The sequence below is a fragment of the Tyto alba genome, unplaced genomic scaffold (genome assembly GCF_018691265.1).
Source record: "Tyto alba isolate M040663 unplaced genomic scaffold, T.alba_DEE_v4.0 Super-Scaffold_48, whole genome shotgun sequence".
In the NCBI taxonomy this organism is placed as follows: domain Eukaryota; kingdom Metazoa; phylum Chordata; class Aves; order Strigiformes; family Tytonidae; genus Tyto; species Tyto alba.
In genome coordinates this window covers 21358730-21383782 of record NW_024881324.1, presented here as the reverse complement: position 1 = coordinate 21383782, position 25053 = coordinate 21358730, and the positions used below count along the sequence as shown (strand labels likewise).

Below are 25053 nucleotides of genomic sequence, written 5' to 3'. Positions count from 1 at the left end.
GGATTAAAAATAAATCACTGCTAACTAACTACAGGGCTCATCCAGAACTATCACATCAAGGTGACAAAACTCTGGTGATCCTTGTAGCAACCAAATGCCATCAGTGAGCAAGGAAAAAAAAAAAAAAAAACAACCAAACCCAAACCCAAAAACTAATGGAATTATTATGCTCTCACTCTGCTCTGTTTATACCGGCACAGAGCATTTTAACAGAAAGACAGATAGGAAAATATACTGTGTTTTCTAGCCACAGTATAATTAACAGAGGTGCTTTCTTTTTGTATTTATGAAATGTTCTGATTCATTATCTGCAATTAATAAAATGACAGTGCTAAAGGATGTAAATATTTAAATATTAGGCATGTAAATATTTAAAAATTATGGAATATGAAACAAGTTCAATAAAATGTAGCTCCAGCTGTCATTTGCAACTTTATGCCAAATTCAGCATCAATAAAAACTGGTGAAAATGAGCACCCACACCATCTAAAAATGCTGTTACCCAGCCCTCAGTAAATACACCATGAAAACTGCTAAATCTATGGAATCCATGCTGAAACAAATGGAGCTATTCTAGAATTTATAATTAGATGGTAAACAATAACACAACATTCATTTTCAGGTTGGCAGCAGTAAGTATTGAGGCAACGTGAAGACTTTAGTGTTTATTTTTCCCCACTCTTCCAAGTTATTGATCTGTTAATAGAATGAAATAATGTCTTTCATGAATCTATCCTTGCCTATGCTGGCCCTGATGCAGGTGTGAAAACTGAACCCTCACACTTTTGTAAGGCCCAGGACATCTGTTTAACGAATACACTTTCCCTTCCGTGGCTCTTCTTCATTAGGGATGGATGATTGGCAGGCTGCATGGTGCAGTAACTTGAATAGAAGGTGATCAAAATTGTACTCTGACAACTAACATTTCCATAAGCCACAGTTCTATGCTAACAGATTTTAAATCCCATTGTGGATTGAAGACATAAGAATAAATTAATAATCCTGTCTCATCTAGGAATGAAGTGCCAGCCTACTCTATAGTCTGCTGGTTGTCAGGTACAAGAATAGGATTTGTAGGATTTAAAGATGGATGCATTTTACATTTTAAAAACAAAAATACAATTTATATCACTATGGAATTCACCACTTTGTTAGGTCTATATTGTGTCATTGATTTTTAAGCAGAAGTTTCTACCAAATCAATAAAGAGTTCTGCTTAAAAATCAATGACACAATATGGACCTCAGAAAGGAAGAAACAGTAAAGTGCATAACCATATATATTTTTCATTTTCAAACAGTGCCAAAGGTTATATTTTCCTTATGAATAATATTATTACTATCCATAACAATAAATACAGAACAATAAACAGAATAACAATAAACAGTAATTCTTATTTGTTACATGTATGCTGAAGTATCTAAGTAGAAAGGATTTATAATCGTGTGCCTGGATGACCTAACTCATTTTAAAGAAGATTAAAAAACACCCTAGAAAAATAACTGTACTTCCTATTCTAAATTTGGGGCAAGATTTTCTGTTCTGATTAGAAAGGCTACATTTTAGGTCTTAATAAAAAAGAAGTTAAAAAAATATGGTGAAAAGATATCTAGTGCAAGTGAGTGTTTTAATTCTACCTTTGGAAAGGGTTAAAAATAAGGGAAGAACTCCTGTCTGCTCATTACCTTTTTTTTTTTTTTTTTTTTAAATAAAAACCAAAACCCAACATTTTTCTAAGTTATGCTCAAGACATTTCAATTTTTTTCATCCAGAGCAAAATACCCCTAGGTGCAATAGGCACAAAGGTCCCACCTGCATTATCATTTGCTTTTTTATGGATTTTATTCCAGAAAAGAAACTAAGACAGGACACTACCACATTAGAGAACTGTACCCAATATTAATATTTCTGGTATGTATTTCTATTAGCAAGATTTTTACTTAACAGTTCACATGACTTTTTGTGCTACTCCCTTCAATGCATTCAATGGTATATAATATCAGGTTGAGACTGCGTTTATCCATAATTCAGTTCCAAGAATTCCAAATTCCTGTGTCTCTCTTGATCCATGGTTGCAGTGTGCATGCCTAGTTTTTATGGCAAAATAATTGTAAACACGAAACAGAGAAAAAAAGTAAAACCAAAGAACAAACTCGAAGTATCCTTTCGAAGTGCCCAGCCATAGATGGGATCTAGAAATAAACAACATAAAAAATTGGTGGGATAGTCTGCACTGCTTCACAACCCCCAAAATCATGCTGTGTTCAATTTAACTGCTATACCATTGCTCTTTGCTGAGGAGGCTCTGTACATTACAGTTCTCCCAGCAGAGCTTTGCCTCCGGCCACGTCTGTCAGTCAGGGAGCTTTTAAAATGTTATACAGCACCAAAAGTAACGCAAAGAGATTGAAGGACATCAATGAAAGGAGTACAATTCCCCCTTGGCTGGAAGGTTAGTAACTAAGTGCAAAACACAGAGATCTTTAACCCCTTCTCTGTCAGCCTCCCAGACTGCCTTGAGAATGCATGCTGCAGCGATGGGAAAGAGCAATGCCAGCACCTGCTTCATTCCCTACAGCTTCAAAAAGCTGAACAATGGGAGGATAAGAGAAAAATGGAAGGCTAATCGGTGTTACTGTACAGGATTAGAACACAGATGCCCTCATCAGCTGCGAAAGCTTTCACCATGAAGAATTTTTATTTTTTTTTTATTTAAATCTCAGAAGTTGGATGCCAATAATTGGGACTCCAGTACTTCAGCACTCAAGAGAACCACTCTAGCTTGCTGCTGTGTAACACTTGAACAGTAGGAAACTGAGGCAGAGGGTCTCCCCCTGATGCCTCTTCTTCCCCAGTATTTCATTGCTGGCTTTGTAGGAAGCCTGGTGGATGTGGCCTGATAGAATATTTTTAATAACACAGCTGCAACTTGTACAACAATTCAAAAGCTGACTGGTATTTCTTTTAGTCTGTGTTTATTTTGCATTTTATTTTTAAGATACGTGTTAATCTTATAGCCAGGATGCCTAAACCTGTCTTGGTGCTTTTATGTTGTCATATGCTCATTAGGCATTTAATTCTACCACCCAAATATGCCTCTATTCAGAAAACTGCTATGCAGGCTAGGAGATGAGGATTTATTAATCCAGTCAGAACATTTAACCATAAGAAAGGTACTATATTTCCTAAATTTTATAAGCAATTATTTCTTCTGATGCTCATGAAGAAATACTTTAGTAAGAGAGTTGTGCACAGACATGCACCCTCAATGCATCTCTTCCCCATACAATATGGATGTACAAAAGGCCAGATTTTTCTTAGATCTTGCTTTTTTCCAAGATCGGCTGTTGCTAGTCATTTCTTCAGACTATCTTATATAGATTTAAGTACCATTATGCATGACTTAATTAACCCATAAAGAGAGCTACAGAGGGAGAACCTGTATGAACGTATCCCCACAAATGCTTTTATACACTGAGATTACATTTATTCATTTCCCCAGTTTGAAAAAATGAAGTGACCCAGCAGTGAGCATGGACAATCTGTTAAAATATGATCATTAAGAAACCTTGATCTTATTTATTCTGTTCCCAAAATGGCAGGTTTAGAAACTTATGAAATAGAAATTATTAATTAAATACCACTACTAAGATTATTTATTGAAAATAACAAAATACAGTATAAAGGGTGTTTCTGCAAGAATTTTGATACTCACTTAGATTATACTACCATTAATCTAAACAGCCTGAGCAAAAGAATGTTTTCGGAATAGTAAAACTGACACATGCCATTAATGCTGCCATAACTTTTAATCAAAGGGAGCCATGGCACCACAGACACAGATCACCTCACCAAGCTTGGCAAAGGTTATCCTTTCTAGAGAGGACAGCCATACATCCTCTATAATCATTACTAGGTACATAAGGCCTGATTTAAATAAGTCTTTGAAAGGAAACTCTAAATGATCTTTGATCTTGTCATGGTTTAATCCCAGCTGGGAGCTCAGCCCCCCCCAGCCACTCGCTCACTCCCCTTGCAGTGGCATGGGGAAGTGAATCAGAAGGGTAAAAGTGAGAAAACTCATGGGTTGAAGTAAAGACAGTTTAATAGGGAAAGCAAAAGCTGCATGTGCCAACAAAGTAAAATAAGTTAATTCATTACTTAGCAATGGCAGACAAGACATCCCCAAGAAAGTAGGGCTCCATCACGCGAAACATTTACTTAGAAATAGAAACTCTATCATTCCAAACATTTCCCCTTTCCTCCTTCTCCCTCCTGCCCAGTTTTATTGTTGAGTGTGGCATCATATGGCATGGAATATTCCTTTGGTCAGTTGGGGTCAATTGTCCCAGCTGTGTCCCCCCGCAACTGCTTGCACACCCCCAGCCTCCTCACTGGTGGGGTGGGGTGAGAAGCAGAAAAGGCCTTGACACTGTGTAAAGGCTGCTCAGCAGTAACTGAAACATCCCTGTGTTATCAACACTGTTTCCAATGCAAATCCAAAACATAGCCCCATACCAGCTACTAGGAATAAAATTAACTCTATCCCAGCCAAAACCAGTACAGATCTGTATGAAGTATCTATTTGGATCAGACTGCAGATGCACTATTATCACATGCAGACAAGTAAGAAACACTAAAGCTCCATGTAGCACTCAAAACTGTCTTTAGTCCAGCAAAGCTGATAATTGCACCTCCGTGAACGGAGGCAAATTGCTTACTGACAGGATATCCATTATGCACTAATGGTGGGAACATTTCTGCAGCCACCTTAATCATAAATCTATCAGTGTGTCTTTTGCTGATGTGAAACAACAGCTAATGTAGAACAACCATCTTCCTACCTGCAAAGAGGTTTAAATAAACTTGGCAGTACTGTAAAATGGTTGATCTATGCCAGATGGAAAACCAGCTAAAATCTGTAACTGTGGATATGCTGTTATTGCTGACCATCTAACCTCGGTTCTCTGAGATACCTTGAAATAAGAAAATGCAACAGGAAAAAAAAATGTCTATGCTGTCAGTATCTATTAAAATTAAGTGCTGAAGCATTGGAGATGATATATCTTGTGGTTAAAGAAACAGTAAAAGGATATGGAAAACCTCAGTTCATCTCTCACCTTGATATGTTTTCTTTCTCTGACCTTAGGCAAATCAATTAGGCTGATATTCTCAAAGGTACTCAGTTAAAGAGTTCTCATTTGATTAGGGTCTAGATGTCCATATCTCTTTGTGAGTTTGACTTTCTTAAGCTTCACAACCTGTCTAGACACTCTGGGAATAACAGTAATTCTTCCTTTTTTCCACCTTGTCTTTTTTAGTTAGGGTAGGAGTTCCTTGGTAAAAAGGGGGTTTAGGAGGGAGATTGCAAGTGAACAGATTAGAAACATCAAACTACAAAGGAGATTAATTCTCAATCCATCCTACAAATCAGAAGAGTTTGAATAGAGTGATTGAACAAGCCCCACCTCTTCAGCCACAAAACCCATTTGGCAAGCGTAATATCTGGAATCCATGCCAGGTAACTCTCAGGGAGCAGAAAAAAAATATCTGTTTCTACCTGCTAAAAAAACATCCAATTTACTGGAGTCTTAACAAGATCCAAAACAATTACTCCTTTATCTTCCTTTCTGTAGACATAATAATCCTAGAAACTATTGTGGTTTAGCCCCAGCTGGCAACTAAGCACCACACAGCTCTTCACTCACTTCCACCTCCAGCAGGATGGAGGGAAGAGTAAAAGTGACAAAACACGTGTTGAGATAAGGACATTTTAATAACTGAAATAAAATATAATTATAATAACTTTAAATTGTAAGTAAAAGGAAAATAACAAAGAGAGAGAGATAAAACCCAAGAAAAACACGTGGTGCAAATGAAAACAATTGCTCACCACCAACTGACCGATGCCCAGCCAATCCCTGATCAGCGGCCCCCTGGCCAACCTTCCCCATAATTTATTGATGAGCAGGATGTCATAGGTTGTGGAATAATCCTTTGGTCAGCTGGGTTCAGCTGTCTCAGCCGTGTCCCCTCCCCAACTTCTTCTGCACCCCCAGCCTACTCACTGGTGGGGTGGTGTAAGAGGCAGAAAAGGCCTTGACTGTGTACACACGGGTCTGCAACAATGAGAAACATCCCTAAATTATCAACACTGTTTTCAGCACAAATCTAAAACACAGCCCCATACTAGCTACTATAAAGAAGTTTAACACTACCCCAGCCAAAACCAGCACAGAAACCTAGAATGGCTCTTTAGCTGTATAGATTGACCCCACATGAAGGTGAACACCTGAATATCGGTCTCTACTTCAGTGGTTGTTCATATGACGTTGACGATGAAGAGGAGAAACAGATACCCTATGCCAAACCCAAATATTCTGTAGCTTAGTGATGAGAGCACTCTGATAAAATGTGAATAATATGTGTAGAAAACAAACAAATAGAAGATGAATATTGATATTTCTGGAAGATATATGTTATCATCTGGAGGAGAACTGTACTGACTGAACTACTGGACAACAAACAGAAGACGGCCTTTCTCCTGCAATAAGGTGTCTTTAGGTCTCCTTTTGTTAAATTCTATTACAAAAGCCCCAAATCATAATAGTTCATGTGAAATATTTTGCTTACTATAAAGTTACTTATTATTCAACTTGACAAGAAAAATATGAGTTTGAATAAGGCTGCCAAAGACACGCCCTCTCTCTAATCAATGGTTATTTGCAGAGTTGTGTTTTCTCTACTGAGATAAGAGTTCAATTCTAGTGTCAGTTATGCCTATAAATATCAGGGTTGTCACCAATCTGAATCTGGAATACTCTATTGAGTTTTTACTGGCAGAAAATCAAAATGAGATAAGAATGATGTCCCTGATCTTTGAGTATAACCACCCTTGTAGCACATTCATAGGAAGGTTGCCACAAAGACATATTACAGCAAAAACCCCATGTGATATACTATACCAGTATCCAATAAACATATTTATGAAGTGCCTAACATTGCAGAGGAGTCTAATTATGTATGGCATTTCTAAGCACTACAATAATAAAAGTATTATAGCTCTGCAAACACGCTTTAATAATTGAGTTTCCAGCATATAAAAAAAGTTATTACTTAAGAGAGTTTGGTAACATAACAAAATCAAATTATATATACTTCCAAAAAAAATGTAGCTATGCAGTGCTGATGGTTATAGAAAAAGTAATGAAAAAAACAATACAAAGAAATTCTCTGGATGCAAAAAATTAAACTGGTTCTATATGCAACTATTTATACATATTGTGTCAGTTTTGACATTGTTAGCAATACTTACGGGGATCATTTATGACTTAAATATAAGCCACTGAGACTTCATTCTCTACATGGGAAATCATCATGTCTAACTCACAAACATGCACAAGAATATCAGGGATATAACTGTTAAAGAAAGACTGAAACTTTCGTTATAAAAATGAAAATACATCAGTCAATGCACAAGACTCCACAGTTCATTAAACTCATGAAAATTAACTCAGATAAAATGAAATTTTCACTACAGGTTAAAAATTAACGTTTATTTCAGTGAGATTCAAATCCAGTCCAGTACCCCATGCTAAAGCATGGACAATCAGGAAGCCATTCTTCATCCTACCGTCCTATGTTTTTTTGAATGAACACATGAGATGGAAAGAAAGGCAAACAATTCAAAATCTTTCAACACATTAGCAATATAAGAAAGGGAAGAATTGACAAATCTCAGGCTGCAACTAAAGTATATTTATAATTTTTAAGTATCATGGGATACTGAAATGAATGTGAGTACATTTTAATGTTCTCTGTAACACAGCATTTTGTTCTTCCTTAGGGTATTTCTGTTTTTCCCAACCTGTAAAGAATTCTATCAATTACTTCAAGACTGCAAACATACTTTAGTTAATTTCCCATTATTAGAAGAATTTCTATTATTGGTCAGACTCTGATTATAATAAATCTGACACAATCTGTTGTAGTTTCTTGTGTTAGAAGAACTACAGAAACATACTAAATTACAAAACTAACTCAAGGATAGATATTCTAAAATGAGTCCTTGCAGGCATTTGTTTGTGTATTGTGTATATAATGACACAATTATTGCTTAATACAAACTTGGTGTATAACCTTGAAAATACAGGTCTCCTCTTGCCCATTATTGCAATTTGGATAAATTTGCCTGTCTCTCTCACCATAATATTAAGAAGCATTTAATCCTTAATATTCCTTTCCATAATATGGAAATTGATTATAAAGTCCATAGCTCGACTTGTACTTTCAGTCTAACTCTTACATTTTTTGGACTTCTGAAAGGTTAATAGATTTATGCTAACAGTACTGAATTATGTAATTTCAGAGGATGCTACCCTCCTCAGGAAAAAAAAAGACAGACAGCAGTTTTGCCCAACAAGTTTCAAGCCACTGATCTTGTGAATATTAACAGGTAGTCCCCAAAACAACAGGACTGAGAAATAACCCATCAATTTTCTTAACTGTGAGAACATTCAGATCAGGCTTATCAATATTCTGGAATCACCCAGTTTACACTGGGCTTACTCCAATGATCAATAACAAATAACTCTTATGCTTAGTAATTTATCTGTTTTCACAACTCATTTTGACTTGTTCTTATCCTACCTACATATGCTGTTAGGACTAGCAGTTGAAATGAGCCTATGACATCATTGGTGAACTAACAAAAAATAGTCCTTCATGTGTTTTAAAACATCAGAAATAGTAAGTCTAGGACTTCTATTTTTATTCTTTAAAACTATTTTCTTTGTTTTGCCCATGATTACAGCATGGGAATACAAGGTCATGCCAGCAACTGAGGCAGGCGCTAGTTTGACATCAGCTATTCTAACTAGAGAATATAGCCATCTATAAATAATTTCAGCCAAAGTAATCGTCATCTGATTTTTGTTGTTCAGAACTAGATGTGTTTCATGAAAACTCAATGAACATCAGAGCTGGCTGTGAGTAGCTAGGGTCTACCGAAGAAACCTTCCCCCCTCTAGTCAATGTGGAAATGTTCCCAGCCTAAGTCAGCAATTAAACTCAGAGATGTTAAAAGCAACCACGAGGTATTTTGTGTAGTCTCTAAAAAAGATAAAACAACATTCTTGTCTGACTTTCACCTTTATAAATCCTCATGTCTCTCATGTGTGATTGTTCATTTCCCAACTTCAAGACTAATGAACTGAGTAATATTATAATACATGCCGGCTATGAATTTCAGCAATTATGGACCAACACAGACAATAAATGAGATGGTGCAAGAGGAAATCTAGGGCTCATTTCAGTGACACTTACTATTGCAACCTTATCAGTCTTGTCCAGAGAAGTAAATGCAAATCTTATATGGGAAAATAATTTTCCTTTCGGATTCTTTACTACCCTTCTAATTTTTAAATTAAAATTACAATAATGTATTAGAACAGGTCTTGTCATCTGTATAGCGCTCACACTCAGCAACATAAATTATCGGAGGCTTCCTCTCACTAACCCCATTTTTCCTATATGATACACAAATGGGCCTCTATTATAACTGGTGTGAATATATTTTAATAATTTCAGTCACATAAGTATCTGGTTCAATTTAATAAAGGCAAATATTCTTTTGTCTCTGTTTTATTGTTCATATGTACATGCCCCATCTTCCAGCATTATAAAAGAAGAAAAAAATGAATTAGCCACTTTAAATGTGAAATGCAAAATCTCACCAATCTGTGAAAACTTATTTCTGATTTCAAAACCACCTTTTTTTGGAAACAAAAATGTCCATAAAGAGTCATAAGCCACTTTCAGTTAACACTGATTTAACTTATTATGATTTTCCCCTAACATCTTGCTATGTATTATTTTAATAGTCAGAAAAAACAGTATTATTTAAAATAAAACACATATTTTCAGAAACTATTACACCAAATATCCTCAGTTTTCTGCTAAAAGGAAGTGGTGTGGTTTTCTTTTGTGCTTGTAATTTAAGCAAAGTTTTTCCCTTACTTTTGTCTGAGCTTCCTCCATGCTACAGAAAAATACAACTGTATAGTGGATAGTTGGCTTATAATTTATGTAACTCAGTTCAATCCATCTAATGAGCAGCTTGTTTATTGCATATATTTCTTTTATTTTTTATAATAAGCATAAATTTGTCTAGTTACTGCAAGTTTGCAAAACTGTGGTTTAGATAGGAAATCAATAATGCCTTTTTAAGGATAGACTTAGTGAAACAAAGTGCTGAAATAGTCCCCGATGAAACCACCTCAGCTGAACTCACAAAGAATAGCATTATGGAGAGACGATAATGTCATACCTGCGGTATTATAGATTGCAGCCAATCAATCAGATATATTGTAGTCACTAAGGGCATAGCCCTATTATATTAAAAAAATACCTTCAGGCCTCAAGGTAGAAAGATTGACACATTAAGTCTGAAGCAACCTAAATCAAATACTTGCCTTGAGTGAATTAACCTTACTAAAGGACACAGCCCAAAGACATATACACATTTTGTCCAGGTAAAAATAGAGTGCTGGGCCAAAGACTAAGCGAGAAGGAAGGCTAACACTTTACACTGAAAAGCCACAGAAGAAGCTATTGCTTTGGTAGAAGTAAACATATTTCCCCCAATGTAACTTCTGATGTGTGGTCAACTATGATGCACTGTGTGGTCCCACTCATCACAGAATCACAGAAACACAGAATGGTTGAGGTTGGAAGGGACTTCTGGAGCGCATCTAGTCCAACCACCCAGCTCAATCAGAGTCAGCTACAGCAGGTTGCCCAGGACCATGTCCAGTCAGGTTTTTAATTTCTCCACAGACGGAGACTCCACAACCTCTCTGAGCAACCTGTTTCAGTGGCCTGACTATTCTGCAATTTTTTGATCCACCTCACTGTCCACTTATCTAATCAGTACTTCATCAGCTTCTCTATGAGAATGTTTGCCAGACAGTGTAAAAATCCATTTTAAAGTCAAGATAAAGAACATCCACTACTCTCCCCTCATCCATCAAGCTAGTCACCTCATTATAGAAGGCTGCCAGATTGGTTAAGCATGATTTCTCATTTGTAAATCCATGCTGGTTGCTGTCAGCCACTTTCTCATCTTTCACGTGTTTGGAAATGTTTTCCAGGTTTCCAGGGCTTCATTACTTTCCCAAGGCTGTAGGTGAGGCTGATTGGTCTGTAGTTCACCAGATCTTCCTTCCTGTCCTTCTTGAAGATACAGGTGAAATTTGCTGTCCTCCAGTCCTTGGGAACCTCTTCTGATTGTCATGACCTTTCAAAGATAACTGAGAACGGCCTTGCAATGACATCAGCCAGCTCCTTCAGCATTCATAGATGCAACCCATCAGGCCCCATGGACTTGTGTGTGTCCAGATTGCTAACGTGCTCCCAACCTGGTCTTTCTCCACTGAGGCTATATCTTCCTTGCTTGATTCTTTAGCAGCAGGTACTTTCTGGTTTTCTGGAGTTTCAAAGCCTCACCCCCAAGCACTATGACCAAGTGTCTTCATGAAGATAACTTTTGTTGTTCATGCCCAGCCATGAGCCACAATAAACTCTCGTTTGTCAAACCCTCTTCTTTTCCTCCTAGGAAAGGAGTGTTTGAAAGTCCCGAGGAATTTTAGAGATGGCTATACTTCACTTTTCAACTAGTTTTCCAATTTCTTCATAAATTCATTAACCTCTATTTATTATTACTAGTAATTGCATTTGTTAACATGGGAAACCAAAATATAGCTGTATGTTCTATGCTTCTAAATAGTTTGATTTTTCAGAGCCACTATAGACTTCAAATGCCTACTGAAATCCTTAGAATGCTTTCAAGGAACAAGATATGTTCTGTACTCTAAAGACTTACAAATTAATAACCATAGACTAAATAAACGCTCTTTGGAAGATAGCATTTTAATCTAGTGAATAAAAAGATTAGTTCACCTATAATACCTGAAATATTTATATGAAAAAATACTTTTTTTCATATCAAGATCTAAATTTTAATGCTTTAAGGCCCTACTTTATCATAAACATAATTAATGAACTTTGGTGACTTGCGTTATCTGGATAATCTTCATAGGTAAGTAAAGTTCAGCTTGCACAGTAAGCTTTATAAAATGTATCTGTAGATTAATGCATTTATATCTCTAATATTCTTTCAAAATTTACTCAGCTTCCCACCTTTATCTAACAGAGACAGTAAAATTCTCATCAGTTTATGACAGATTATTCAGAAATACAAAGTGAACACTCAATTTGCCATAAAATCAAGTATTTGCTTTGCTGGGTGTTAGTAAGGTGTTAAATGCAATTGACAATATGAAAGACAGTAAAAGCTTACTGCTTAGAGAAATTCCAACTGAACTGCTTTCATGACTTTGCCTCACTTTAGCTAAAATTTTCTCTGATGTTAGAGCTTTTGAAATTCCTAGGAGGGTTTTATCCCCAGGAAGAATATTATTTTCCATTTCAAAAAGAACTAAACCAATTCTTTGTTTTTACCCTTTTTTGATACACATACACATTTTTATATGGTTTGTGGCACTAAAGAGCAGGAAATCCCAAACCTTACAACTTAGAAATTGAATAAAGTTTTACATTTGAGATTAAGTCAACCATTATTGGCTTTACTATTCCTTTGGTTTTGCAGACAAAACATAATGCAACAAACTCATGTGATCAACAAGAATTTTTCGATCCACCACTTGCAACCATGTATACCTCAGCATCTGCTAAAATGTCAGATGTGTTTCCACTTATTTACCTGCTAGCTTCATTCAGAGAGACAGGAAGGAATTTCTGGTGAGGACCAAAGCAAGAGAGAGACCAGAGAGGATCCCAGCAGACACACCTCTGTCCTGGACATGTGTGAAACAGAATCCCTATTGAGCAGTTTAAAACCTGGACTGACACTAAGGTCACCCACCTGAAAGTCCTCACTATATCTTTGTAATAAATCTCCCCTTTGGAGAAGGGGATTATCCCTGTATATTTCCTCTCTGTTATGCCAAACTTTTGGAAAGTCCCATTTTCCTCTTCAGAATGACTGAAATCTCATATGATAATGTATGATTATCATGATGTTTCTGCTATGCTTGTTTGTGTAGTGATGGAAAATTCAGAAACAAATCTACTGTCATCAAAGGAAAAACAAGGTTCCAAGATTCATGTTTGCCATTAGCACGGAATAAGCACTTCATCCTCTAGGATATATACCCCTCAAATACAGAAAGTACTATGGCTTTTGAAGGTCCTTCCCAGCTCAGTAAAAAAGGCTCTACTTCTCTGTTACATGTGTTAGCCATCATTATAGTATTCAAGCACTGCTAATGATAATTAATTATTTAACTAGTTAGCATCTGGGGCAATAGTTGGCAGCCTGGCTGGGCAGTAGCTCCTGTGAGCAGCAGACAATCAGAGCAGAAAGAACTATTGTGATTATTTCTTAATAAAGTTGCTGAAATGGCTCTCAGCTAATCAATGAAAAAGACTTATCACTTGTTTAGAAGCAACCTGAATAACAGTTATCTTTCAGCCAGATTACAGAGAATTTCATATTTCACTATTACTGAGAAATAGCCACACCACAATTACTTAAGTGAACCTGCAGCAAATGTGCATGGAATTGCTAATATCACCGTAAACATGCAGATGAGTGTAAGCAACTGAGCAGCATCCCAGTTGTCTAACTGGCTCAAGTTACGTAAATTAAGAACGAAAAACATCACCAGCGTTCCAGCTTGTCAACCCATTGATCGATTCACCCTTTTCTTGTTTACTTACTAATTGCCTTCCCTACCTCCCTCTCTTATCTGCTATAGCAAATTTTAGAATTAGTATTTAGAGGAAGGTAAATGGAAGAGAGATGAAATAGGACTGTCGTGCTTATTAAGATGCAACAGCTAACACTAGACATTAAGTTTTTAGTTAGACATCTGAATTAAAGAGTTCTTCTTCAGAGGTTGTGTGTGCACAGTACTTTGGAAAATCAGGACAAGTTTTCAGAGACATATTAGCATAGGGCACAACATATCTTTTCATGATCAGTGCATATAGGAGGCTGGACCATATGCCATGTTAAAACTTAGGATTTATTTACATGTGGGACTACTGGAAAAATTTACAGCATCCTCAGTGATGCTTTAGTTCACATGCTTGCTGTCTGAAGGGATCTTTGAAACAGAGATCAAACTGTGACCAACCTGATTCTGAAGAGCACTAGAGTATTTTCAAGTATTTGCAGCAAAACTGAGACATTTTTTTTTTTAACTGACTTTCAGAATTGATGTCCCTTTCAGCCTAAGGGAGGTAGGAAAATTTTACCTCCCAGATGTCCCCTTTTGTTCTGCAAAGATTAAGCATTTCATCTCCTAAAAAAAAAAAAATAATAATAGTAATAATAAAAAAAAAGTTTATTTTTCTCAGAGCAAAGCCAAAGCCAAGTATTACAAATTCTCCTACCAAGCTCTTATTGATTTTTTTTTCCTCCTAGGAAATCAAGGCAAAACCCTCAGGTCTCTAATTTTCTCCAACTTATTTCTAAAATCAAATAATTCTCAGTCATTCATATGATACAATCTGCCCATTAAGTGGGCCAAAGATTTCACAACATATACATTTGCTCTGGTCTTAGGCCAGAAATTTCAGAAGAGCAAATCTTCCTTTATTTTGTGTTGTTTCTATGTGTATATTTATACATAAATATTAACACAGACACACACATATATATACACACACAAACATTTGTATATATGCCGCATAAGAAAAATGAAAGTGTAATACTTACAGGCATGCCTAAGTGGTAAACTGTCAGAAAAAACACCAAGCACATTGACTGCTGACTAACATAAATTAACCTTCCCAATACAGTGTAAAAATCCTTTCTATTTCCAGATTTTTATAAAGAGTAAGCATTTCTGAAGGACACCACTCAGATTTTTTATGACTCAGATTTTTTATGACTTCCTCAGATTTTTTTAAGGTGCAGGTTTTCCTTCCATAACCTACAGACTCCAAAAAAGGCTCTCAACAATAGAGTTGCTGTTTCCCAAATGGCAAAAAAATCCAAAGCAGCCACTTACTATGTCTTCCACTTTCCATAATGTGCAGTGGTCCAGTGCCTAGATGTGGAAATAAGAAAATGAAGTATATTCTTCCACTGAAAAAAAAAATCCTGAATAAAACGTGTTATCCCAAAGAATATAATCTCCCTGTACAAAACTCACATGAACTTTATATTATTTTGACTGTATGTGAGTAACATTTAATTTGAAATTTAAAGCACTTACTGTAGCACATTTACACTACATGATTAATTTTTTAATTTTGTCTTGTCAAAACTAAAACTACAGATTTAATTTTGACACACAAAAGAAATAAAATGAATCCTAATGTTGCCCAGAATCTTCTTGAGGTTATAGAGGGCAGTGCTGCAGGAAAAGTGTGATGAAAATTTAAGACTGAATAGAATAAATTGCAAACACTCACAATAGATGCTAATGCACATTTTGCATTCTTGCAAAGTAAACTATTAAAGGGAGAAGTAGTCCTTGCTTATCAAAGTCTTACTGGCATACTCAAAAAGTACAACACAACTAAGAAGGCCAGAAAACTTTAAAGCTTTGAAAAGTAGAATTGAATGCTTACTGAGATTTAAAGAAGATGAGAAAGTTCAAAAGAAAACATGACAGAAATAGAAAAGTAACAATCTTAAATGGCTGATCTTTTCATACACTGTCCCGTGATATTTTCTCTTTTTTTTTCTGATACTGCTTCAGTAAGGTTATTATACTGCTGCAATTAAAAATAAAATTTAAAAATCTACCACTTTTAAAGGCAAGTATGGTATATGTCCTTCATTGTACAAGAACAAGATGAAATTTGCCTTTTAACACCCAAGTGGTTATGTATGCAGCATTCAGTGGTGATGTCTTAGAGAACATTACTTGTGTTAGTCATACGGCTGCGCTAGCTGCTGCTGCATGCCAGGAGGTGCACGTCTGCTGTTTCCGCAGACAGGAGCTGGCCACAAAGCCCAAGAGCTGTTACAAACTAACGTGCCTCCTGGAGTCAGAAACTTTCTGCCCATGAAAAATCTCAACCCCGAAAATAGCTCATCAGCAGCTATGGTAGTGTCAGCTTGGATTTCAGAAGATGGTTATTCCCAGGGAAATTTTATCAGTGGAATTTCTGCTTTGACTTCTGGTCACAGCAGAGAAACTTAAGGCTAACCACTGCAGTGGACTCTCAACTAATCCAGCGGAAGTCCATGTACATGTAAAATTTAATCACTAGCATCAGGATTTCAGGAGGGGTATGGGAGGCAGGGATGTACCTACCATGCGACACTGTGTGTTACTGATGGCGTAAGGTGGAGAGGATAAATCTGTACTGTGAGATTCTGGGACTCACTGGAGTAGTCAATCTGATAGGTCTTCACAGGAGAATCCTTAACCATAACTTTTAAAACTTCTTCCTTTTCAGGTTGTAGGCAATAGAGGCAAAGAAAGGAGGCGTGCATACACTAGCAAAAACAATGAAATTCAATTTAATGTAAAATATACTCTACTAGGATTGTATGAAGGAAACTTCTTAAGGTGGGAAGCTCTCTATTTGACCTTCTAGATCTGAACTGTCCTTCAATTGTTTGTTGAAAAGTAAATGTAACTGAAAATTTAAGTGAAAAGCTTTCTATCAGAAATAGTAATGTTGGTTAAACTAAGTTAAACCCCATAAAACTAAAGAAAAATTATTTTAGAAATAAAATGAGGAAGTTTTTTTTAAAAATGCTGTTCCCTTTCAGAGATTTTCAAAATAGATTTTTTTTTCGGACATAAACCACCTTTTAAAACCAAAACATTTTGAAATCAAAATAGTCAACTGAAAAAAAAAAAAAAAAAAAAAGTCTATTGCCCTCAAAACTCAAAAACTAAAAAAATTTTTCATTTTTTATTATTTTGAAATTTCATATTTTCTTTGTAAATTGTTCTTTATTCCTTAAAAAAAACAAAACAACAAAACAAGAAAAAAGACATAAAACAAACAAGCAAACCCAAACAAAACAAAATAAAAACAACAAAAAGAACAAAACCAAAACCCCCCAGTTCCTTCCCTTTTAGGATTATCAGCTTTTAAGGTCAACCCTAAGTTGAAATCAAGAACATTTGTAAAACAAGGTTTGTTTCCAAAGGGATTTTTAAACATAAAAGAGAAAAACCTGTATGATGCAGAGTTATATAACAATTGTTTTCTATTCCTTCTTTATAGCAGAAACTCTGCAAAGCTTTATGGAAAAAAAAAATAACAAAAAAAAAAAAAGAGAAAAATAAAACCAAGTACACCAGTATCCCTGTATCCTGAAGTCAATCCTATCATAAATTAAATGGAGTACCGTCCAGCTGGAGTTATCAGTTGTTGGAGGTAAAAGCTAAAGAGGAATAGAGAAGATTACAAGGTGCCATCTAACAAAGCAAGGTGAAAAATGATAAAAGTAATTTGCAATATAGAACGTAAGACAGAAGTCTGCCCAGATGTTTAACATGTCATATTAGCAGAGAGATAAAACCTCCGTCCTCATGATGAGCAATGGCCTTATGAGTTGGAGACTCCAGAAATTCAGCAGGTACATGTATAAAAAACTCAGCAGCAGCACGAGTTACGCAAAGGAGGCTACAGCATTCCTCAAACGCAGCAGAAAGATTAAGCACTTGGAGAGAAAGACTTTGAAGCCAGCCTGTAGTTATGTTCACATGATTGAATACTGTAACACAGCAGCTCTAAGTATTTCCCTACATAAAATGACAGCTTAATTTTATAAAATCAGAATAATTTTAATGTACCAAATGCTGAGTTGTGACATGAAACACTTATTTGCATGAATCTCCATCATGTTGTCAACACAAAATTTCTTGGCAAACCTGTATGCTTGCACCTGTTCTAGCTATCAAGACTGGTAAACCAGCCATCACAGGGCCCATAAGCCTGGCTTTCCTTTCTTCACTTGTGTTCTCCCATCTTCTGCCATTACATACAGTAACAGAAAATCCTCGCTTTGATTCAGAGGCCACTAAGTCAATCAAGAATTCTGTCTCACAAAAGCACTGCCACCTAAAACCTGATGCTTTTGATTTAAGAAAATGAAAGAATATAGATAACTGAGTTAATCAGATCACACTTCATTCTGTACTAAAAAAAATAGTGAAAAATGCTTAACACAATTTCATATTTACTGCATTTGAAAAATCAATATATTGCCCACATTTTTTTTGGTTTTTTGTTTTTCTTTTTTTTTAATTTTCAGAATTAGGAATATCATTCTATATTTCATTCTTTATCCACGAAGGTAATAAGTAATCATATTAATTACAAAATGTAAAGAGCTGAGAAGAATCAATTTCTATTGTCAGTTTTGTGATTCAAAAAAAGTAAGTCAAGTTATTCTGCATTTAATATAGCCTTAGAGGAGATTAGAATCTGGCTCTATATTCTTATTCTATATTTGAATTATATGCTGTAGTCATTCACAAAACTTTTGAAGTCTAAATAATACCTCCACAGTCCTACAGCTACTAACCAACAGCTTCAAGGAATGATGAATAAAGTGCCAACTTCATGTACCAAATCCATTTATTTCAAGTACTTGTGGAGTTGTACAAAATTACTTTGGCTTTTTATAATGTTAAATGAATTCTGAATTTGGCCCCAAATGTTTATCTACCAGTTATCAATTTTATAATGAACTATATTCTTGTGAAGAAAATGATTAATAGTTTTGAGAGAAAAAAAGGGAAGAAAAGAGATTTTGTATTTAAATTATCAACTCAAATGACTGAAAAGATTTTAAAGTCAATTATGCCTATTCATATATTTTTTAAATTATTCTTTACAATACAGTGATGCAGTCAAGTTTTAAACCTTAGCTGAATTAGCAGACTGCTTTCTACTTCCATCAAGAGCCAATCCAGAAGTTCACAGATCATATTATATCCCTATATTTTCCTTTTTATTCAAATAACCATTATCTTTTGCAGGTATAAAATCTCTTAAATGAGGATCTGGTTGGCTATTTCAGACTTAGAGATTTTACATTGGAATGGATAAAAGAGACTGTTGCAGAACACAGTACATTCCTGTAGGGCTGATTTTGATCCTCCACTTTATTTTTTGTTCCTGACAGACTTATATGACCAAATAATTATGGTGGAGTGTTTCTTCATTGTTTGGGGTTTTTAAACAAAAAAATAAATAAATCAAAAAAGTTGTAATATTCTTAAAAGTAGGTTCAGCATTTCAGGGCTGCATAAATTACAGATTCCTTAGCAAGGCCTGCTCCTGGACTCATTCAGATTCCACAAACTGAAGCTTGGCAGGATACTTGCACATCATCTTAATTCAGTGGAGAAAGACAGGCTTCTTGAGCACTGCCTAGGATGAAAAGCACCATCACTTACCCTCCAGTTGCTTACACTCCACTCATTCTGATTGTAGCAATAGAACAGATTTACCCTGTTGAATAGAAACTGCTTAAATAAGATCTGCCCCTTACTTCAGTCTCTCTCATCTAATAGTGCCTAAGTTTAAAGATGTGATTTGACAATACTGTACAGAGACTAATAATTTTTCGCTGTCTTCATAATCATGTTTGAGAATTATAGTACCTATTCATACCTTCAAGTACTCATACATAAACTTTTTACCAATTTAATATAAAATAATTATTGCTCTGTAATACTGTTGGTACTCTGAATCATTTAAGTCAGTCAGAAAATTAGTAAAAAGTAAATTTTTCACAATGTGTCATCCATGCTTCATTTAATTCTGAGAGCATCCTTTGTCATCTATATGCCTACTGGGATTCAGAAATTTTCTGTAAGTTCATTTTACTACAAAAAGACACACTTAGATATAAACAGCCTGCTCCTGAGCTGACAGCAGACTTCTCATCAGTCACAAATCTCTCTATCTCCAAATTTTTCTGAAGTGAAAATTCGACTATTTAATGAGTTGTGTGAGAACAAGTACTATTTTGAGACTCAGTATGAGATAGCCAGCTCTTTCCCTTAGGAAGAGGGGTATGTGCGATTACCATATGTCACTCGAGAGAGGTGGTCTGAAAGGGCTGACCTTGTGCCTCTTTCCAATTCCGTGAGCAGAAGCCTGACAGGACACCATTAATAATCAGAAAAAGCCCGGCTCCTGGAGCACTGTCTTGGATGAAGAGCAAGATTAAAGATGGTTACAGAGTTCCACATGAGTTATTAGCTGTTAGCCTGATGTAAACATGACTAACGGATAATGGAATTAGTCTGGCTGAGCAGAAATCACCCAGAGGAGCCTAACACTTCTCTCCAATCATGAAATATTTCATAGAGGAAGGAGAAGGGTAGGGAAAGTCTTGCATGTCACTTTGAGAGCCTGGGTGGGTTATGAGATTGCTTGAAACAGAATCCTCTCAAGGAGGCAGATGTGCTTTTCATCTTGGCTCAGGCACTTTGGAGCTTGGCGGAAAATAAATGTGGGGAATGAAACAAACTGATAGAAAATGTTTCTGATCTCAAATAACTTTCTTATAGTCCCACCTTCTTCAGTAAATATACTTCAGTAAACTACTGAGTATTTTTGTCATTATGAATTTTTTCTCTGAATTTGTCCATTTATTTTGTTACTAAATTTGTAGCCATGTAAAAGTCAACAATGTGGGTCTTCTTGTTTTGCTGTGCTTTTTTTCTTCCTTTTTTTCTTTTTTTTTTCTTTTTTTTTTTTTTTTTTTTTTGTTTTGTAACACCATTTAACCCAATAAACAGCAACAGACATGACACTTCATTGTTCAACAGGCACTAGGCAAACTGAATTTGGATTCTAGCAAACTTGCCTGCGGGAGTTGACAAGCAATTTTCTCCTGAGCAATCAGTGATTAGACCTTAAAAATAAAAGATAAAATATTCTGGATTTCAGGTACACTGATAGACATCTAGATAAGCACCAAGGACTAGAGTGGTATTGCTACAGATTTTTATCAATGCTACTGTCACAAAAATCTGCTCAGACTTATTAAAGAGGCTAGAAACATAAAGTTGAAAAGAACAGCATACACACAGCCTACAATAACACAAAAAAAAAAAAGAAAAAAAGAAAGAAAGAAGAAACACAGACTAAACTGTAACACCACCTTCCACACAATTTTTTGCTTATGAAGAACAAAGAAGGAGGATGAGCAAATATCAGGAAAAAGAAGCACAGGGAGGACTAAGTGCTAGTGAAAAACCTTAATTTCTTTTTCATCCACATAAGTCACCAAATCAAGGCCATGTCAGTTGTTTATAATTCATCTCTCTGCATTCATTAGCTCCATTTTGTTTTGCTAAAGTTAATCAGGAAAAAAGAAAAAGAAGAGACGGGAAACATTTCTGAAAATTATGCTGAAAAAAACCCAGCAAATAATTTACCACTTTTCTTTCCGCTTTTGTCAAATGCATTTTAGAGCAATGATATGAATGACAAAACAAATATTTGTGATCACAGAATCTGGATACATTTTAAAATGTCATTTCAGAAGAAGAGAAGGTAGCTTGCAGGGGAAAAAAATCAATATACATTAGTTTCACCTGAAATGAACTCCTGAAGTCCCTAATATCCTGAAAAACTGATACCTGAGTTTGCTGATTGTTATGCTAGAAAGACTGAAAAAACATTATATACACTCAGCTGCAAATTTCAGTAATTTAATCAAGGACTCGGGACAAATGTGCTTCAAGGATGTGGTACAAATGCAATTCTGTGAAGTCTTCTTATAAAGCCTATAAATTTCCTACAGCTCCTTTTTCTGCATATGGTCATTATAAATAATACATTCTAGGACTTCGAGTACTTATTCTGTTCATAACATCTGCAAAGCACAGTGGGATGTGAGTATGCAGGGCCCTGGGTAAACATCATGACGTTCGCTTGGTCACTGTGGACCATTTTTCCTGATGGTGCTTTTGGTTCTGCTCATTTCTCTATTCAAAAGCATATGTTCACTCATTCCACAAACACATTTCTCAGCTCAGAAGCTGAAATGCTGGAAACAGTCTTTTCCAAGCACTAGAGTCAACCAGGGGAAAGAAGTTAAACTGGGAAGAGGGAAAAAAAAAGATAAAAATATTATTTTAAAAACACTGTAAATCATAAGACAACTAAAACTTCATTCTTTGACCTTCCTATGACAGTCTTTTGCATCCATTACAAATAATAATACATGAAAGAAGAATTTTTCTGTTATCTTTTCAGTTGAGGAAACAAAAATGGATAATGGTCTGTTCAGTTTTGCATTAGAAGAAGATGTAGGTAGATTTTTTCATGTTCCACATACGGAGGTAGCTAAAGTTCCTTTTCTGTGTGGTATAATGTCCTTCCATGGACCTCCTCAATACACTGTTCATTAAAAGCAGGTTCATAATATTTACCATGTAAGTTTTTGGCACAGCTTCCACTATAAAGGAAGCGGAGTTTGTGTCCCCAGCATCTAACACACTTAGTATGCACCTTCTGAAAATACTGCCATGAGTGAAATCCTACTGTAAGTTTTACAGTTAGATGTATTAGATACTTCACTACTGTTATCCTGAACTCTATTCCTGAACTTTTCAGAAAATAAAAGCCTGATAAAGCATGTTAACTGTAATGTGGGTAAACCAAGAAACTATGCAAAAAAAAAACCAAAACAAAAATTGTTTTTTAATATTTTCTTTCCTGTTTAGGAAGAAAAAACCCAAAGAATCCCACAAAAAACAACAAACTTATTTGTGGAACTAATAACTAATATAAAGAAAACACAGTGAAATAGGTTTATAATAGAGTAGTATGTTTATTTATATCACAGTTTGATGGTGGTGAACATGAAGCACATCGAACTTCTTAAAGATTAAAGAAAGTACATATTTACTGCATAAAAAGTTGCTTTCATAATCTTCCAAACCCCAAAAAAATAAATAGTGATACAAATAATACTAAGCAGTGTATATAGTAGGACTGTTCATTTATGTGCCCATATATACCATATTAATAAATGCCTCAGAGCATAGCACATGACTTTCTAAGAATTAATGAATAAAACATCTTGACAGTTCCTCACAGAATACGAATAATAGCAACTATATTTCACAAAGAGAGAATCAAAGCTAGAGAAGTGATCTGAAAAAAAACATCGGGGCAAGTAACAGAATATACCAGAGCTAGGATATGAACTAAATCCAAGCCTGTATCTTCAACATTGTCTTGGTCCTTCTCGGCTTTAAGTGATAGATTAAAAACTAAAAGGTTCATATCTAAAAGGTTATGTCCTTTTTGAAAATTGCATCCTGAGTACACAAAATTGGATTAATAGTTGACAGTGTTACCTAAACCCAACATGACATGGCACAGCAAGTGCTTTCCTCAACAACTGAGATTTCACTTCTAAGGCTGTCTTGTTGATGCTTTCGTGTTGCAGGAAGTTACATGCACAAAACATGCAACATGCATATGGTTTTATGATCTATCATGCATGGAGCATTGAAATGCCCACATTTAATCACAAAGAAAGCATCAGAAACACCACCAGTTTCTTGAATAGCTTAGAAGTTCCATGAGAGCACAAACGAATGAGGTTTTGGTGAAGAAAAAACATCTAGAGAAAAAAAAAAAAAAAAAAAAAAAAAAGGATCTGACAGAAAAGCTATAATTAATTTCAATTTTCCAGGCTGATTGCACTCTATAAAAAATGCACATGAATTTATTTGTTGAGTTATAAATTCTGGCTATTCTTAATTGTGTATAATGTTCAAAGTGAAGTTATTCTGTGTAGAAAAGAATAAGAAACTTGATTATTCAGGTGCATTGTGTCATGAATACTAATGAACTCTTTTCTCCCCTACAGAGAGTGGGATGACTATCTGTCATGGTTTAGGCCCAGAGGGCAAGTGAACACCACACAGATGCTCACTCACTCCTTCCCCCATCAGATGGGAAGGACAATGGCTCAAAAAATCTAAGGACAGGGAGGAGTAGCTCACCCATTATGGTCACAGGCAAAAGAAGGATTCCTTAGGGGAAGAAAACATCACTTTAATTCAAATGCTAACAAAGACAACACTTAACAGACAAGGTGGGGACAGTGACAAGCCCAACCACATCCAAAAACACCTCCCACACTCCTCCCTTCTTCCCAGGCTCAGCTTTGCTCCGGATCTCTCTACCTCTTCCCCCAGTAGCACAGGAGTCAGGGGATGGGGGTTACAGCCAGCTCGCTGCTCCTTCCTTCAGGAGGTGGTGTGAATGCTGCACATTCCTCCTCTACTCCATGTTGATCCTCTCTCACTGCAGACAGTCCTCCATGAACCTTCTCTGCAGTGTGTCCTCCCCCCAGGCCGCAGCCATTCCCATTCTGCTCCGCCGTGGGTCACCCCCTCTTGTTGCAGTCCTCCCGGTGCCGAACCACAACAGCAGGGACCACTTCTCCCTTCAGGGTTCCGGCCTACTTTAAGCACAGACACCTGTCCTGGAGTGGCTTTCTCCTCAGGCTTCAGGTCAGCCTCTGCTCCACCACAGGCCTCCATGGGTGGCGAGGTGGGTGGCCCTGCCGTCTCCCCACAGGACACAGGGGTCTCTGCTCCAGTGCACCTCCCCCACATCCTTCTCCTTCCTTCCACTGACCTGGATGTTCGTCCTTCTCCCAACTCCTCTTCACAAGACCCAACCCTCTCTCAGCCTCCCCTTCTTAAATACGTTATCGCAGAGGTGCAGCTGATGGGCTGGGCCCTGGCCAGAGGTGGGTCCAACTTGGAGCCGGGGGAGTTTTCGAGAAGCTTCTCACAGGGGCCACTGCTGTAGCTCCCTCCCCGACTACCAAAAAAACATGCCACAGAAAACCAACACACTGTCCTCTATAAAGCTTCTGTTTGTAACAATTACATTTTAATAGCATTGTATATAATTTGCTTCTTTTATTTAACACATGCTACTCTTCTATATATTACAGAAGCTTGCTGTAGGATACCATTATTTTCAAGATGAATTGGT

At 36.2% G+C, this 25053-nt stretch overlaps 1 protein-coding gene across 1 annotated transcript in view; it reads right to left on the bottom strand.

Annotated features, from left to right (window-relative positions):
- CDH12 (cadherin 12) overlaps positions 1 to 25053 on the bottom strand; it is a 382326-nt gene that overhangs the window by 164246 nt on the left and 193027 nt on the right. The gene's annotated exons all lie outside the window — the stretch shown is intronic.